We start from the raw sequence: 17,568 nt of genomic DNA on the forward strand, positions 1-17,568 counted from the left end.
GATTGCTTTGTGATAGAAATGATATTGTGACAGAAATGTATCAATTTATGACAGAACAAAATTAAATAAAAATAATCAATGGAATGTGGGTGACAGTGACAGTTAATCAACATGTATTCTCCTTATCAAGTCATGTGCAAAGCATGGTTGGAACTAGAAATCTACTGCCCAATTTCCAAAGTTTTCTGCAATTTATTAAAAAAATCTAACATATTAATTTCAGTTTAAAGCTGCAGTTATGGAGGTATTTTTGGTGCAAAACTACTGAACGCCTGTGACAGTGAAATCTGTAGTTGTAGAGAATAGCCACACATGTGTATCAGTAAATGTGAAGTCACAGAGAGAAATGTTTTAAGAGTTGCAAACTTGTAGACTTTTTTTTTATCTTCCACAAACACAACACAACAGTTTCACCTTCTCAAATTCTTCATTGCAGGTGCACAAATCCTATTCTACAAATCACAAATTAAGAAACTCATACGCTCACATTTTTGCTACAGTTGCTGCAGTGAATATGGTGCAAAACACATTTACACACCTGCATAAAAAAAGGTGAAGCATAGCTCATCTGCAAATCAGTATGTGAATTCATCCAACGAGAGTTGCACACTTGTAGAATATTTTCTCACAAATGTCTTGTATATTTTTCTAGCACAAACACAAGTACATAACTACAGCTGCTTGAATCTGCTGCGACGAATCTCAAACACTGTTTTTCGCTTTCAAGTGACAAGTTTCGCGCGCTCTCCATTTTGCACCAAGTGCACCGTGAAATGTGGGGCAAAAGTGAGTTGTGCATCTGTAGAGGCAGTGGGCGGAGCCAACATAAATATTCATGAGTTTCCCGGGCATGCGCGTGGAACTGCTCATTCTAGTTCACGCTCCTCGTTTCTCATCAGGTTTAATGGATTATTTCAATAAAGGTAAATATAGTTTCAGCGCGAACTTAAACTACAATTGTGTATCATTTTGTTAAATTCATGTTTTTATTAATTCGTCACTGACTGAATGATTGCTGGCATTCACTTTGTGTAGGCCTATATACAGTAGCTACAGAAAACTTCAACTCGTCATATAAATTGCACCTTGCGAAGCTTTAAAACTGTGGCTTTTACTAATTGTTATCATTTGTTGATTGCAATAAATGAAATAAACCCTCATAAATGTATCTGTGGGCTAACACTTTTTAAAATATATATAGCCTAATATATCCTGGTGTGATTGTTCTTAAATTCTTGTTCGTTTAAATAAGCCAAATCATTTAAGACCAAACTAAAGCATGAATGTGTTGCTTTAATACATACAATTTGGATTAAACAAAATTGTATGGACAAAAGTGGATAAATTACATTTGATACAACTAGGTTACTGTAAATGAGAAACAAAAAACACTTAACATTATTTTACGTAATAAGGGCATGCGCGTGGAACTGCTGCGTCTAGTTCACGCTCCTCGTTTCTCAGCAGGTTTATTGGAATATTTAAAAAAAGGTAAATATAGTTTCAGCGCGAACTTAAAATACAGTTGTGTATCATTTCACATTAGCGCGGGAAGGGTAGGGGGCTGTGGACTAACATAATATTGTACTTTAAAAAACGTGAAATAAAAATAAATAAATGGACAGCGTTAACTAACTCTCTTATGCCTAATGTAGTGAGTGTTCAAGCTAAGGAGAAAATAAAAGAAAGTTTGAATTTGTCATGCTTTGTTCCGATCAGAGCATGTGAGCGGAGAGCCATTTCTGAATTTTCCGCTCCCTCGCTCATTCCGCTCAGGGTCTCTCGCTCAACCCAGAATGGCCTGCTGGTTCGAAAATATGTGGAATAAGGGCTGCCTCCGACTAAAGTTTTTTTCTAGTCGACTAGTAGTTGTTCATTTAAGCCATTAGTGGAAAAATCGCCCCTTTTATATTGATTTTATTACTTAAATAGGCTATACAGGATAATGAGCGTGTACATAATATAGCCGCACTCAAGCGCACGACCGCACGCATAAAGATTGCCACAAATAACCTGCAAAACTAATTATGAATATAATTATTTATTAAATACAGGCAATTGGTTGATAAAACATTGATCAAAATTAAGATACAATTTATACAAAACGAAAATCTTTAAAAAAATAGTCTTTCTACAAAACAAAACTCAATGAAGTGGTCAAAATCATGTCTTACCCACTCCATGTCTATAGCGCATCTCATGATGTATCTTTATCTTTCTCATGCTGCATATGCTCACTTTCATAATCAAAATTGATTAAATAAAAAAATAACATTAGCCTATAATATTTAAACATAAATATGAAACTAAATGTTTTCTTTAATGGCTACAACACATATACAGTACAGAGAAATTTCATGTCTTGTCATCAGCCACAACATAATGACGTCACATATTTTCCAACCCAGCCCTCAGCCCCCAGCCCCCCTCGCATGAAACAGCTTCCAGCGCGCCTGTCATTTCATAAAGTTCATAATGTTTTTATTAGTTTGCACATTTTGTGCATTCGTTAATGACTAAATGATTGCTGGCATTCACTTTGTGTAGGCCTATATAAAGCACAGCAAACTTCAACTCGTTCATTTCGTTGTGCTTTTCCTCTGTACATTGCAATGCTTTAAACTGTCTTTTGTTATCATTTGTTGAATGTCACTGCAATAAAAAAAATAAAAAATAAAAAACGTTCCACTTTTACCGTAAAACCAAAAATTCCAGAACACCTGAATGATTACAGCAACACTTATTTCCAACAGAAGAGCAGAATATTCCTAAATACATGAACCATTACCATTACCATTTAATTTATTTATTGCTAAGCTCTTCTGATACCTTATGAAGCTTTACAACTGTGTCATCTCTGGCTATAATCTCTGGGAAATAACTCCACAACCATATCCGTGTCCAAATAAACATTTTGCACCCTACACTGATGTTTCTCTTTGTCATGTTCTTTCTTTGACCTTATGTGTTGCTCTGTGTGCGTGGATGATACACAATGATGACCATTGATACAAATGCATGATCTACTTCTGACTTGAACTCTTGAAAATGAAACCTTTAAACTTTGTTGGATCAATGTTAAAACATGACATTCTGGCCTTTAAGATTTGCATGACAAAAGTTTGGAATCACTATGATTTAAGAAATGTTATACTTTTAAAGCAGGCAAGGTCAATTTCCACACTTCATTAAGCAGCACAACCACTTTCAACTGTGATAATAATCAGAAATGTTTCTTGAGCAGCAAATCAGTATTAGAATGATTTCTGAAGGGTCATGTGACACTGAAATCTAGAGTAAAATGAGCTCTGCCATCACAATATTTTTTTTTTAAACATTAAAATAGAAAACAGGTGATAAAAATATTTCACAATATTACTGTTTTTCAGAAATATGTAGTCTTGGTACCTTACCTAAGAACCTTACTAATACCAAACTTTTGAACAGTGTATATATTATTATATCAAAACCAGCACAAGCACACCTTGCAATCAAAACATTAAAAATAATATTGTTACATTATTTTGCCAGTATGCTTGTAAATATTTTTTTTAGAACATCAAATTTGTGGCTTATTATATTCCATAAAATAATGTTAAGTGTTTTTTTGTTTCTCATTTACAGTAACCTAGATGTATCAAATGTAATTTATCCACTTTTGTCCATACAATTTAGTTTAATCCAAATTGTACGTATGTATTAAAGCAACACATTCATGCTTTAGTTTGGTCTTAAATAATTTGGCTTATTTAAACGAACAAGAATTTAAGAACAATCACACCAGGATATATTATATACAGTATATTTTAAAAAGTGTTAGCCCACAGATACATTTATGATGGTTTATTTAATTTATTGCAATCAACAAATGATAACAATTAGTAAAAGCCACAGTTTTAAAGCTTCGCAAGGTGCAATTTATACCACGAGTTGAAGTTTGCTGTACTGTATATAGGCCTACACGAAGTGAATGCCAGCAATCATTCATTTAGTAAGTGACAAATTAATAAAAACATTATGAATTTAACAAAACGATACACAATTGTAGTTTAAGTTCGCGGAGTTTTGTTGGCCTAGTACTTTTTGTCCCTCTCTGCTATTATAGTTTTTCAAGATGGCGGAACTACATGGAAGCCTCCGTGGACCTACCCGTCCCATGTATATAAAGATAATAAATTCTTCGTTTACGAGGATAAGTCAGATTATTAGCAGAGGTATTTGTACACCATTGAGGACATATTTATGAATAAAAATATTGATTTTAGATAATAAAATACCTAAAGCCTACACATTGTCCCTTTAATTAAATTTGTGATTATTAAAATTGTGACTGCATTTAAATCCATTTCTTCTGAATTCACCACAGCTACACCTGGGACTGTGGATTGATTTGAGATCTGATGTAGTGTATGTAGTGCTTCTTCCTGTTTTTGATAGAGATTTGTACAGCTATTACAATCTTTCTTTAGCATTTTAATGTTCTGTAAGACAGAGCTGTTGTTTATTTTATACCAACAATATTGTCTAAGCAATTCAGTGTCCATCACAATCACTCATTCTGTATTTTTTTCCTCCCATCGTGAGACATGTCTCATCTGTTGTGTACTGGAGCAGATGGAGTCTGGTGATGTATAGTTCTGTGTGCACTGCTTTGCTGTGCTGAGGGGAGCACCATTAGTGCCTCCTGCCTCTCCCATCTGTCATTGTGGACAGGATGGTTTGATTGACAGCTACACCTTTTTACTCTAGTGCTGCTGAGAGTGGGGCTGTATTAAGACATCTATCCTGAAGCAATCAAATTTCAGGACATGCAGAGCCTGGATTTAATGCACCACCAGAAGGGGGTAAGATGCTCTCTTCAGAAGAGCAGAGACCTATTTCAAATAGATGCCTTTTATTTCATTCAGTTTGAAATTGTGTGACATCGACATATCTCAGAAAGGACTGCAATTTTTCCAGAATCATTTTTTCCAGTGTCCACTTTTAGACACACATGAGCATGATAGGACCCCATCAGGTATTTTTTGCTAAACGTTCTCTTAGCTGGAGGGATGGACAGCGAAAAACACAGGGTGAGTGCCAGAAATAGTCAGACTCCATTTTAAACTTTTCTCTGGCATTGATGAGGTGGAAGCCAGACAATTCCTGAAGTCATGATGGCTAAACCACAATTTTAGATCTAAGATTTGTGATTGCCTATCCTTGTAGCAAGTCTCTGTCTGAACAAATAAAGATCTCAGAGGGCTTGACTGTTTCATGAGTCACATTTCACCTGTTGATTAATTCCCACCATACAAAGTACTGCACAATGCACATTGCACATGTGCACATTGCAATTAAACTAAAAAGTGAGGCACTCTTAAAAAAGGAAAAAAGTTATTACATTTAAGACACATTTATGATCATCTTACAATGTGACCATGTAGAGCTTGATTATATATATATATATATATATATATATATATATATATATATATATATGTGTGTGTGTGTGTGTGTGTGTGTGTGTGTGTGTATGTGTGTTAAAATTTTGATTAATTGGAATTTTCACAAAATAAATATTAAAATGGTTTGCTTATCATCATTGTTTTAATCCTAATAATTCGTTAGTATCATAGATTTTCTTATTTTAGGATTATAAATCCTATAGGTAAGACCAAGGTAAAGCAATAAAATCTATGCATAAAATGATATAGAGGTGAATGGATGACACATGCTCTCTTATAATAAGTTATTCTTCTTTTTCAATATATTTTTCAAAATACAGTTGTTGTTTTTTAAGTGCAAAACATTATTTAATCTTTAGTCTTTGTATTCAACACTTGGAGGCCTTCACCTGTGTGCTCATTCATCATATGATTGCTGATTAGAGGTTTAAGTGTGTGGTCCAAAAGGGATACTTCACATTACCCCACATTAGCTAAACCCTCTAAGTTTGACACTGCATGTATTACTAGCACAGATGTAAACAATGTCTGCTAGGCTAAATTTGGAACTCTTATTTTTCTTATCTGATTAACTGTCTGTATGTTAATGGAGCAATCTAACGTTAACTTACACAGTGTCTCAAATTCATAAATATTCATATCATGCAGCTAACGTTAATATTCTCTGAAAATACCATAACAATGTGCTGCACCACCATACGTCAAAATGCTTATTTTAACAAGAGATAAAATAAAATTTCAATCACCATCGAACTACCAAATTTTGGTGTTGTACCCAGGGTGGCCAATCAGAAATCTGGGCTGTCCAGTGCCACAATGGACACCCCACTGGCTCCGCCACTGTCCCAAGATAAACGGTGATTGTCTGTTGGCTCTTTATTTATTTATTTAATTTTGGACAATTTCAGTGTGGACAAAGATTAACATTACATATGTATAAACAAGAACAACTGACAAGCTGCTTAAGGTACTTTCAAAGTGTAGCTGACAGCATAATTTGTGGTCATTTTACTCTGCACACACAGGGGAAGGAAGATTGTGTGATCATATGTACTGATACTTTTGAGGCAAAGTTATAAAAATTACAAAAGTTACAAAACAATGACCACAAAAAATAGATCATTGCTAAGGCAACACACCACAAGCACTGTGGTAAAGGCTTTATTAACCAGCCTGAGCTGGAAATGCGCTTGAATACTAAAAGCTGTATTGGCAATTCACTACACGGACAGGGAATGCATTGGAGAAAAACAGTGGATGATGCTGTGGAACAATCAGCAAACAACAGTGTGAAAAGAAAACTGAAATAATCATATCAATAATAAATACTTATTTATAGCTGCCTGCATTTGAAAACTGCTCTAAAGCACCCAATCAAAAGTTGATCATTTTCCAAATAGATAGTATAAAATAATTTAATAAACAATATCAATTATAATTAAAGCTGCAAGCAGCATTTATCGGGGTTCAAGCAATTAAGGCCTTTAAGGCCTTTAAGCATAAAAGCATCAAAAGTTATTAAGATTTATTTAGCAAGCATGTAACTACTGACATAATAGATGAAAAAGACCATTTATCCTAGGAAATATATGGTTTTAAAGCTTTTTAACAGTTATAGCGCCACCTTTGGTCCGATCTCCATAAAATTTGGCATGCTTGTTAATGATGTTATATATGTTCACCAATTTTTGTGAAGTTCTGAGTTTTTATTTATGATTTATAGGTTTTTTTATTTATTTTGCCCCGCCCATTTTATAAATGACCCTATTACAGCCATTCAAATGCAAAAGTTCAACTTTTTTTTGATAATTATTGATCTAGAGAGTCCAGAGAATTGTCCTAGACTGGTCTGGTTCCGATCGGGCGAAAAACCAGGGACTAGTTCGCAAAAGTAGGTTTCTAACATAATTACGAATATTTAATGAACGGTTTGATTGACAGCAATAGTTCTTGAGGCAAAGTTGTTCAGCATGAGCAGATCTATCAAATGATATGCATTTTGTGACAATAAGTGTAACACCACGTGATTACAGAGCCATTAAACTCGTTAGCGCCAACTAGTGGCCGATTTCTTTCAAAATTCTTACAGACCTCTAGGGGCTTGAGCCGAACATGCCCACTGAGTTTCGTTCTGATTGGCCTCCGTTAACCTTGTCTAATAGGTGCTCAAACTTCATTGGCCGATGGCGGCCATGTTTTTCGAGATACACCAATGTCCTCATAGACATACATGGCACCTTGGACCAAGACACTGCATACCAATTTTCAAGTCAATCGGACAAACGGTCAGGTGGTTATAGCCTGTTTTATGTTTTTTTAATGTTATAGCGCCACCATGTGGCTAATCACCGCGATTTCTTTACTGTGACCTTAGATTGACCTCTTACACATGTGTACCAAGTTTGGTGAAGATAACTCATTTACTTCTGGAGTTATAGCCATTTTAGTAAAACTAGCTCCGCCTCCTTCGAACGTTTTGGCGCCCCTTAGCGACCGTGAATCGAAATTTAAACTTTTTTTTAATAATTATTTATAATCAGAGACCAGAGAACATTTCTGCACTGGTTTGGTTCCGATCGGACAAAAAACCTAGGACTAGTTCGCAAAAGTAGGTTTTGGACAAAATCCAAAATGGCGGAAAATTTGCATACCGGAAAGGAAATCCTTGAGGCCTTTTTTGTTCGGCTTGAGCCAAGGATTCCAATGATATAAGACACTTGAGTCTGTGACAAATGGTTGGTGAGATTTAAGCAAAAATATGCCATTTTTTTGGTTTTTGCACTGTAGCGCCACCTATTGGCCAATCTGGCTCATATTTTGATAACCTCTCCTCGATTTTTGTACTACCATCTGGCAAAGTTTCAAGTCTCTAGCACTTACGGTTTGGGCTGTACGATGCGTTTTAGGGGAAAATAATAATAATAATTAAAGCTGCAAGCAGCATTTAGCGGGGTTCAAGCATTTAGGGTCTTTAAGCACATAAGGCAGTTTAGTGAGTTGTCTGAGTTTTTGTTTAGGATTTACAGGCTTTTGAGTGTTTTTTTGCCATACACATTTTCTAAATGATCCTGTTATGGCTACCCAATGGGTAAAGTTAAAGTTTTTTATATAATTAATAATCTAGAGCTTCCAGAGAATTGTACTGCACTGGTATATTTCCGATCGGGCGAAAAACCTAGGACTAGTTCGCAAAAGTAGGTTTTTAACATAATCGCAAGTATTTAATGAACAAATTGATTGACAGCAGTAGTTCTTGAGGCAAAGTTGTTCAGTATGAGGAGATCTATCAAATGATATGCATCACGTGATTACATAGCCGTAAAACCTGTTAGCGTCAACTAGTGGCTGATTTTTCAAAATTCTTACAGACCTCTAGGGCCACGAGTCGAACATGCCCACCGAGTTTCGTTCTGATCGGCCTCCGTTAAGAGCAAACTAACAGCTTTGAATTAAAATGGTGAGTTTATCCTGTTGTAAACATCAACCATGCCTGTTGACAGTTCTCTTTTGTGGGAAGGGAATGAAAAGTTCTCAAATCCACAGCACAGCCTCAGACATAACATTTATATCCATGATCTGCCATTTTCACTATTGTCCTTGCTTGCTTCTTCACAATACCTGCAGATCTTCTGATGATTCGGCTGTGCAGGTCCACATTAACACTGCCTGGCCTAGAACATGGACTGGAAAATGCAAATTTGGGGGGTATAAATATTAATGATCCTGACTCCAACGTCACAGTCGGTGTTATGGTGGGATTCACTCATTTTTCAGCGGTCTTTTGCAAACAGGAGATTTACACAAGAAAGAGGAAACAATGGTGTTTGAGGCTCACGGTATGTCAGTTCCATGTCCAGAACTCTTATCATTCAACTATGCCAAGATAAATACAGTTTTCAATTGTATGGCACCTTTAAAATAGATGATTAGTAATATAATGCTTACTTGGAGTCTGAAATGGCTTTAACAAAAGAAGAAAAATATTCTTAGATTTCTGTTCATTCTAATCATGTACAAATAAAGTAGCACAGTAAGATTACATTTATTTGAATGCATTAGTGAGTGTGTGATTGTGCTGTGTGTGCAGCGTGTCAATACTAAAAGTGAAGATGTAGTTGATATCTTTGTTGATAATATCTGTAGTAATCATAAAAAAACAATTAAGAAATAAAGAATTAAAATTACAAATAATATTCTATTAAGATATGAGTTACAATAACATGATTTGCAATAGTAATAATATCAATAATATATGCACAATACACACAGATTAGACTATCAGGTCTGTGTTTTACAAAAACATTAGTATTGCAGCCAATGTGAGTCTGTGGGATTTATAAACAGACAAAATATGATTTGAAATGTTATTTTAATGATTTTATTAAGTTTAAACAATATTTCAAATGGAAAAAAAATGAAAAATAATATTTTAGTGAGCAGAATGAACCAATGAGTGTTCTTCTTCTGGTGGTTAAAATGTAAATGAAAACAATAATACTTAAACAATAATACTTAATACACTAACCATGCTTGAACACACATGCACACACATTTTGTAGTAGATGGAGATATTTAAAATAAAAGATAGGTAACAAAATGATAATTGCAAATCTCCTCTGTATAACACCATTTTCAGATTTCAAATTAATCACTGAGAGGCAGAATTGTTCAAACTGAGAGCTCAGTAAAAATGAAGTGATAAACTTTGACAAAACATGATTGTGTTATAATAGGTGATTTTCATGCAAGTAATTTTATATAGTCCAAAAACTAATGCAAAAGCACAGATGAAAATATTTTATTAAGTAGAATGTCCTGCAGAGGGCAGGAGAAGACTACTAATTGACTCACTTTCATTTGAAAGACTTTTTTTATCCACCAGTAAAACAAAGCAGTTTCTCCATGTTCTTTCCATTTAGCATGCTTACACACACAGACACACACACAAACACATCCACACACACACACACAAAGACAAATATGTTTTCAATGTTTTTAGGATGTGATATTGTGAAAATATCTTCATCTCCTCATCTTGAACAACTTTGCCTCAAGAATCACTAATGTCAATCAAACCGTTCATAATCATAATAAAAAAATAAAATATATACAAATATCATAATAAAAATAAAAAAAAAACATCATAATAAAAAAGATTGCTTCTTAAAGCATTTGTTTATTTCCCAATACTGAAGCGAATTAAAAGATCATGCGTAATCCTGCTGCTCCCTCTAGTGGACAACAGTGGTATTATAGCTTACATTTTACAGTTGAAGTGTTTGAATGAATGAATGGGAATTTGTTTTTTTACTTATATCTCAGGAACCAAAAGGCGAAAAATTCTGAAACTCAGAGCATAGATAGTGCTTGAGGAGCCCTGTTGAATGAGACCATCAAGGTGTTTTTGGGCGATTGGGGCTGGGAGTTATGACTGTTATAAGGCATATCTGTTCGGGCTATTATCTCTGGAATGCCCAGGGCAAATAACACCACATTTGAATCGAAGCTAGCCAAGGACGCGCCCTTTCCAACGAGCTCTCACACAATGTTCAGGGTGGTCTGGGTCGGGAGTAATGGCCGTTCAAAATCGGGGGTCCCGCGGATTCGCGATGCGCGGGGGGCGCGCTCCCGAGGCCCGCGACGACACGTTTCGATCAAGAGCCCGGAGAGGTCCTCACCATCAAAATTTGAGCGCGCAACGACTTTCCGTTTTCGAGTTATGAATGAATTTGTATTCGGGGGCGTGGCTTAAATGCCGTTACTTTCGTTTCATTTCATTCATTTACTTTCGTCCATTTCCATATCTCAGTGTAACACAATTGTCAATAGTAATACTCAATAGATGAGTTTTGACAAAATGTGATTGTAAATGTTAAAATAATGATTTTATAAAGTCTAAATATGAATTTTATAACAATATTAGGGAGTAGTATGATGAAATGACAGCAGGGGGCAGTAAAATACCACTTATTAGCTTAATATGTCATTATATGCATATAAAATCACCTTTTGAAGAAGTTAAACTTTTTTTCTGATAATTATTGATCTAGAGAGTTCAGAGAATTGTGCTGCACTGGTTTTGAACATTATGATATGAACATTATATGATGATAGAAGACACCATTTACAGCAAATACAGGCAATTTACCATAGGAAATATATGGTTTTAAAGCGTTTTAACAGTTATAGCGCCAACTATGGTCCGATCTTCATAAAATTTTCCATGCTTCTTTAGCAGGTTATGACACATATGCTCATCAATTTTTGTGAAGTTCTGAGTTTTCGTTTAGGATTTATAGTTATAACTATATAGTTATAGTTTAGCAGTTTTCTGCACTAAAGCAAACCAGTTTTTCCATGTTAACTCAATCATGCATGCTTACACACACACACACACACACACACACACGAAGACAAATGTTGTTGTTGTTTTTTCAATGCTATTGGGATATGTCATAATGAAAATATATTTGAATGGTCTATAAACATTTCACAAAGTCTTTGTTAGCTATTAATCAGAAGATTCAGAATTTATTCAGAAACCTAAGACTACACAAACACATTATGTTGTAGATACAGACATTTGAAATATATGATGTGATAAAACTGTCAATACTAATACTTTAACGGATGGATTTTGACTAAATGTAATTGTAAATGTTAAAATAGTGATTTTATAAATTTTAAACAGCAGGGGGCAGTAAAATACAACTTATTGGCTTAATATCCCATTATATTCATATAATTTTCACCTTTTTAACTGTTATAGAGGCAAATTTTGTCCGATCGGTCTGAAAATTTTCATGCATGTTCAGAGTGATATTTCACTGGCTTTTTAAGAAGGTCTGAGTCATTCATTAAAGAGATATAGGCTTTCGGGGACACTTGGTAAAGGCTACATTTTGAAGTGAACCTATTATATCTATCCAAATGAAGTAGTTCAACTTTTTCTGACAATTATTGACCTGGTGAGTCCAGAGAATTGTATTGCACTAGTTTTGAACATTATGATATGAAAACTATATGATAAGAGATGGAAAAGACCATTTACAGCCAATACAGGCAGTTTACCATAGGAAATATATGGTTTTAAAGCTTTTTAACAGTTATAGCGCCACCTTTGGTCCAATCTCCATAAAATTTTGCATGCTTGTTAATGATGTCATGTCACATACGCTCACCAACTTTTGTGAAGTTCTGAGTTTTCATTTAGGATTTATAGGCTTTTTAGTGTATTTTCCCACGCCCATTTTATAAATGACCCTATTACAGCCATACAAATGCAAAAGTTCAACTTTTTTTTGATAATTATTGATCTAGAGAGTCCAGAGAATTGTCCTAGACTGGTCTGGTTCCGATCGGGCGAAAAACCAGGGACTAGTTCGCAAAAGTAGGTTTTTAACATATTCATGAATATTTAATGAACGGTTTGATTGACAGCAATGGTTCTTGAGGCAAAGTTGTTCAGGATGAGCAGATCTATCAAATGATATGCATTTTGTGACGATAAGTGTAACACCGCGTGATTACAGAGCCATAAAACTCGTTAGCGCCAACTAGTGGCCGATTTCTTTCAAAATTCTTACAGACCTTTAGGGCCATGAGTCGAACATGCCCATCGAGTTTCGTTCCGATCGGCCTCCGTTAACCTTGTCTAATAGGTGCTCAAACTTCATTGGCTGATGGCGGCCATGTTTTTTGAGATACACTAATGTCCTCATAGACATACATGGCACCTTGGACCAAGACACTGCATACCAATTTTCAAGTCAATCGGACTAACGGTCAGGTGGTTATAGCCCATTTTATGTTTTTTTCATGTTATAGCGCCACCATGTGGCCAATCGCCGCGATTTTTTTACTGTGACCTCAGATTGACCTCTTACACATGTGTTCCGAGTTTGGTGAAGATACCTCATTTACTTCTGGAGTTATAGCCATTTTAGTAAAATAGGCTCCGCCTTCTTCAAACGTTTTGGCGCCCCTTAGCGACCGTGAATCGAAATTTCAACTTTTTTTCGATAATTATTGGTAGTCAGACGACTGTGAACATTTCTGCACTGGTTTGGTTCCGATCGGGCGAAAAACCAGGGACTAGTTCGCAAAAGTAGGTTTTGGACAAAATCCAAAATGGCGGAAAAATTTGCATACCGGAAATAAAATACCTCCTATATTTCTTGTTCGGCTTGAGCCAAGGATTCCAATGATGTATGACACTTGAAGCTGAGACAAATGGTTATTGAGATATGAGCAAAATAGTGATTTTTTTTAGTTTTTTGCGCTATAGCGCCACCTATTGACCAATCGGGCTCATACTTTGATAACCTCTCCTCGATTTTTGTACTACCTTGTGGCCAAGTTTCAAGTCTCTAGCTCTTACGGTTTGGGCTGCACGATGCGTTTTAGCGGAGAAGAATAATAATAATAATAATTAAAGCTGCAAGCAGCATTTAGCGGGGTTCAAGCATTTAGGGTCTTTAAGCACATAAGGCAGTTTAGTGAGTTTTTGTTTAGGATTTACAGGCTTTTGAGTGTTTTTTGCCATACCCATTTTCTAAATGATCCTGTTATGGCTACCCAATGGGTAAAGTTAAAGTTTTTTATATAATTAATAATCTAGAGCTTCCAGAGAATTGTACTGCACTGGTATATTTCTGATCGGGCGAAAAACCTAGGACTAGTTCGCAAAAGTAGGTTTTTAACATAATCGCAAGTATTTAATGAACAAATTGATTGACAGCAGTAGTTCTTGAGGCAAAGTTGTTCAGTATGAGGAGATCTATCAAATGATATGCATCACGTGATTACATAGCCGTAAAACCTGTTAGCATCAACTAGTGGCTGATTTTTCAAAATTCTTACAGACCTCTAGGGCCACGAGTCGAACATGCCCACCGAGTTTCGTTCTGATCGGCCTCCGTTAAGAGCAAACTAACAGCTTTGAATTAAAATGGTGAGGTATCCTGTTGTAAACATCAACCATGCCTGTTGACAGTTCTCTTTTGTGGGAAGGGAATGAAAAGTTCTCAAATCCGCAGCACAGCCTCAGACATAACATTTATATCCATGATCTGCCATTTTCACTATTGTCCTTGCTTGCTTCTTCACAATACCTGCAGATCTTCTGATGATTTGGCTGTGCAGGTCCACATTAACACTGCCTGGCCTAGAAAATGGACTGGGAAATGCAAATTTGGGGGGTATAAATATTAATGATCCTGACTCCAACGTCACAGTCGGTGTTATGGTGGGATTCACTCATTTTTCAGCGGTCTTTTGCAAACAGGAGATTTACACATGAAGGAGGAAACAATGGTGTTTGAGGCTCACGGTATGTCAGTTCCATGTCCAGAACTCTTATCATTCAACTATGCCAAGATAAATACAGTTTTCAATTGTATGGCACCTTTAAAATAGATGATTAGTAATATAATGCTTACTTGGAGTCTGAAATGGCTTTAACAAAAGAAGAAAAATAGTCTTAGATTTCTGTTCATTCTAATCATGTACAAATAAAGTAGCACAGTAAGATTACATTTATTTGAATGCATTAGTGAGTGTGTGATTGTGCTGTGTGTGCAGCATGTCAATACTAAAAGTGAAGGTGTAGTTGATATCTTTGGTGATAATATCTGTAGTAATCATAAAAAAACAATTAAGAAATAAAGAATTAAAATTACAAATAATATTCTATTAAGATATGAGTTATAATAACATGATTTGCAATAGTAATAATATCAATAATATATGCACAATACACACAGATTAGACTATCAGGTCTGTGTTTTACAAAAACATTAGTATTGCAGCCAATGTGAGTCTGTGGGATTTATAAACAGACAAAATATGATTTGAAATGTTATTTTAATGATTTTATTAAGTTTAAACAATATTTCAAATGGAAAAAAAATGAAAAATAATATTTTAGTGAGCAGAATGAACCAATGAGTGTTCTTCTTCTGGTGGTTAAAATGTAAATGAAAACAATAATACTTAAACAATAATACTTAATACACTAACCATGCTTGAACACACACATGCACACACATTTTGTTGTAGATGTAGATATTTAAAATAAAAGATAGGTAACAAAATGATAATTGCAAATCTCCTCTGTATAACACCATTTTCAGATTTCAAATTAATCACTGAGAGGCAGAATTGTTCAAACTGAGAGCTCAGTAAAAATGAAGTGATAAACTTTGACAAAACATGACTGTGTTATAATAGGTGATTTTCATGCAATAATTTTATATAGTCCAAAAACTTATGCAAAAGCACAGATGAAAATATTTTATTAAGTAGAATGTCCTGCTTCCATAGTAGAAGACCACTAATTGACTCACTTTCATTTGAAAGACTTTTTTTATCCACCAGTAAAACAAAGCAGTTTCTCCATGTTCTTTCCATTAAGCATGCTTACACACACAGACACACACACAAACACATCCACACACACACACACACACACACACACACACACACACACAAAGACAAATATGTTTTCAATGTTTTTAGGATGTGATATTGTGAAAATATCTTCATCTCCTCATCTTGAACAACTTTGCCTCAAGAATCACTAATGTCAATCAAACCGTTCATAATCATAATAAAAAAATAAAATATATACAAATATCATAAAAAAAAAAAAAAATCATAATAAAAAAGATTGCTTCTTAAAGCATTTGTTTATTTCCCAATACTGAAAGCGAATTAAAAGATCATGCGTAATCCTGCTGCTCCCTCTAGTGGACAACAGTGGTATCATAGCTTACATTTTACAGTTGAAGTGTTTGAATGAATGAATGGGAATTTGTTTTTTTACTTATATCTCAGGAACCAAAAGGCGAAAAATTCTGAAACTCAGAGCATAGATAGTGCTTGAGGAGCCCTGTTGAATGAGACCATCAAGGTGTTTTTGGGCGATTGGGGCTGGGAGTTATGGCTGTTATAAGGCATATCTGTTCGGGCTATTATCTCTGGAATGCCCAGGGCAAATAACACCACATTTGAATCGAAGCTAGCCAAAGACGGGACCTTTCCAACGAGCTCTCACACAATGTTCGGGGTGGTCTGGGTCGGGAGTAATGGTCGTTCAAAATCGGGGGTCCCGCGGATTCGCGATGCGCGGGGGGCGCGCTCCCGAGGCCCGCGACGACACGTTTCGATCAAGAGCCCGGAGAGGTCCTCACCATCAAAATTTGAGCGCGCAACGACTTTCCGTTTTCGAGTTATGAATGAATTTGTATTCGGGGGCGTGGCTTAAATGCCGTTATACTTTCGTTTCATTTCATTCATTTACTTTCGTCCATTTCCATATCTCAGTGTAACACAATTGTCAATAGTAATACTCAATAGATGAGTTTTGACAAAATGTGATTGTAAATGTTAAAATAATGATTTTATAAAGTCTAAATATGAATTTTATAACAATATTAGGGAGTAGTATGATGAAATGACAGCAGGGGGCAGTAAAATACCACTTATTGGCTTAATATGTCATTATATTCATATAAAATCACCTTTTGAAGAAGTTAAACTTTTTTTCTGATAATTATTGATCTAGAGAGTTCAGAGAATTGTGCTGCACTGGTTTTGAACATTATGATATGAAAATTATATGATCAGAGATGGAAAAGACCATTTACAGCCAATACAGGCAGTTTACCATAGGAAATATATGATTTTAAAGCTTTTTAACAGTTATAGCGCCACCTATCGTCCGATCTCCATAGAATTTTTCATGCTTGTTAATGATGTTATGTCACATATGCTGACCAATTTTTGTGAAGTTCTGAGTTTTTATTTAGGATTTATAGGCTTTTTAATGTATTTTGACACGCCCATTTTATAAATGACCCTATTACAGCCATCCAAATGCAAAAGTTCAACTTTTTTTTGATAATTATTGATCTAGAGAGTCCAGAGAATTGTCCTAGACTCGTTTGGTTCCGATCGGGCAAAAAACCAGGGACTAGTTCGCAAAAGTAGGTTTTTAACATATTCGTGAATAATTAATGAACAAATTGATTGACAGCAGTAGTTCTTGAGGCAAAGTTGTTCAGTATGAGGAGATCTATCAAATGATATGCATCACGTGATTACATAGCCGTAAAACCTG

Source organism: Rutilus rutilus (genome assembly GCF_951802725.1).
Source record: "Rutilus rutilus genome assembly, chromosome: 5".
NCBI lineage: Eukaryota > Metazoa > Chordata > Actinopteri > Cypriniformes > Leuciscidae > Rutilus > Rutilus rutilus.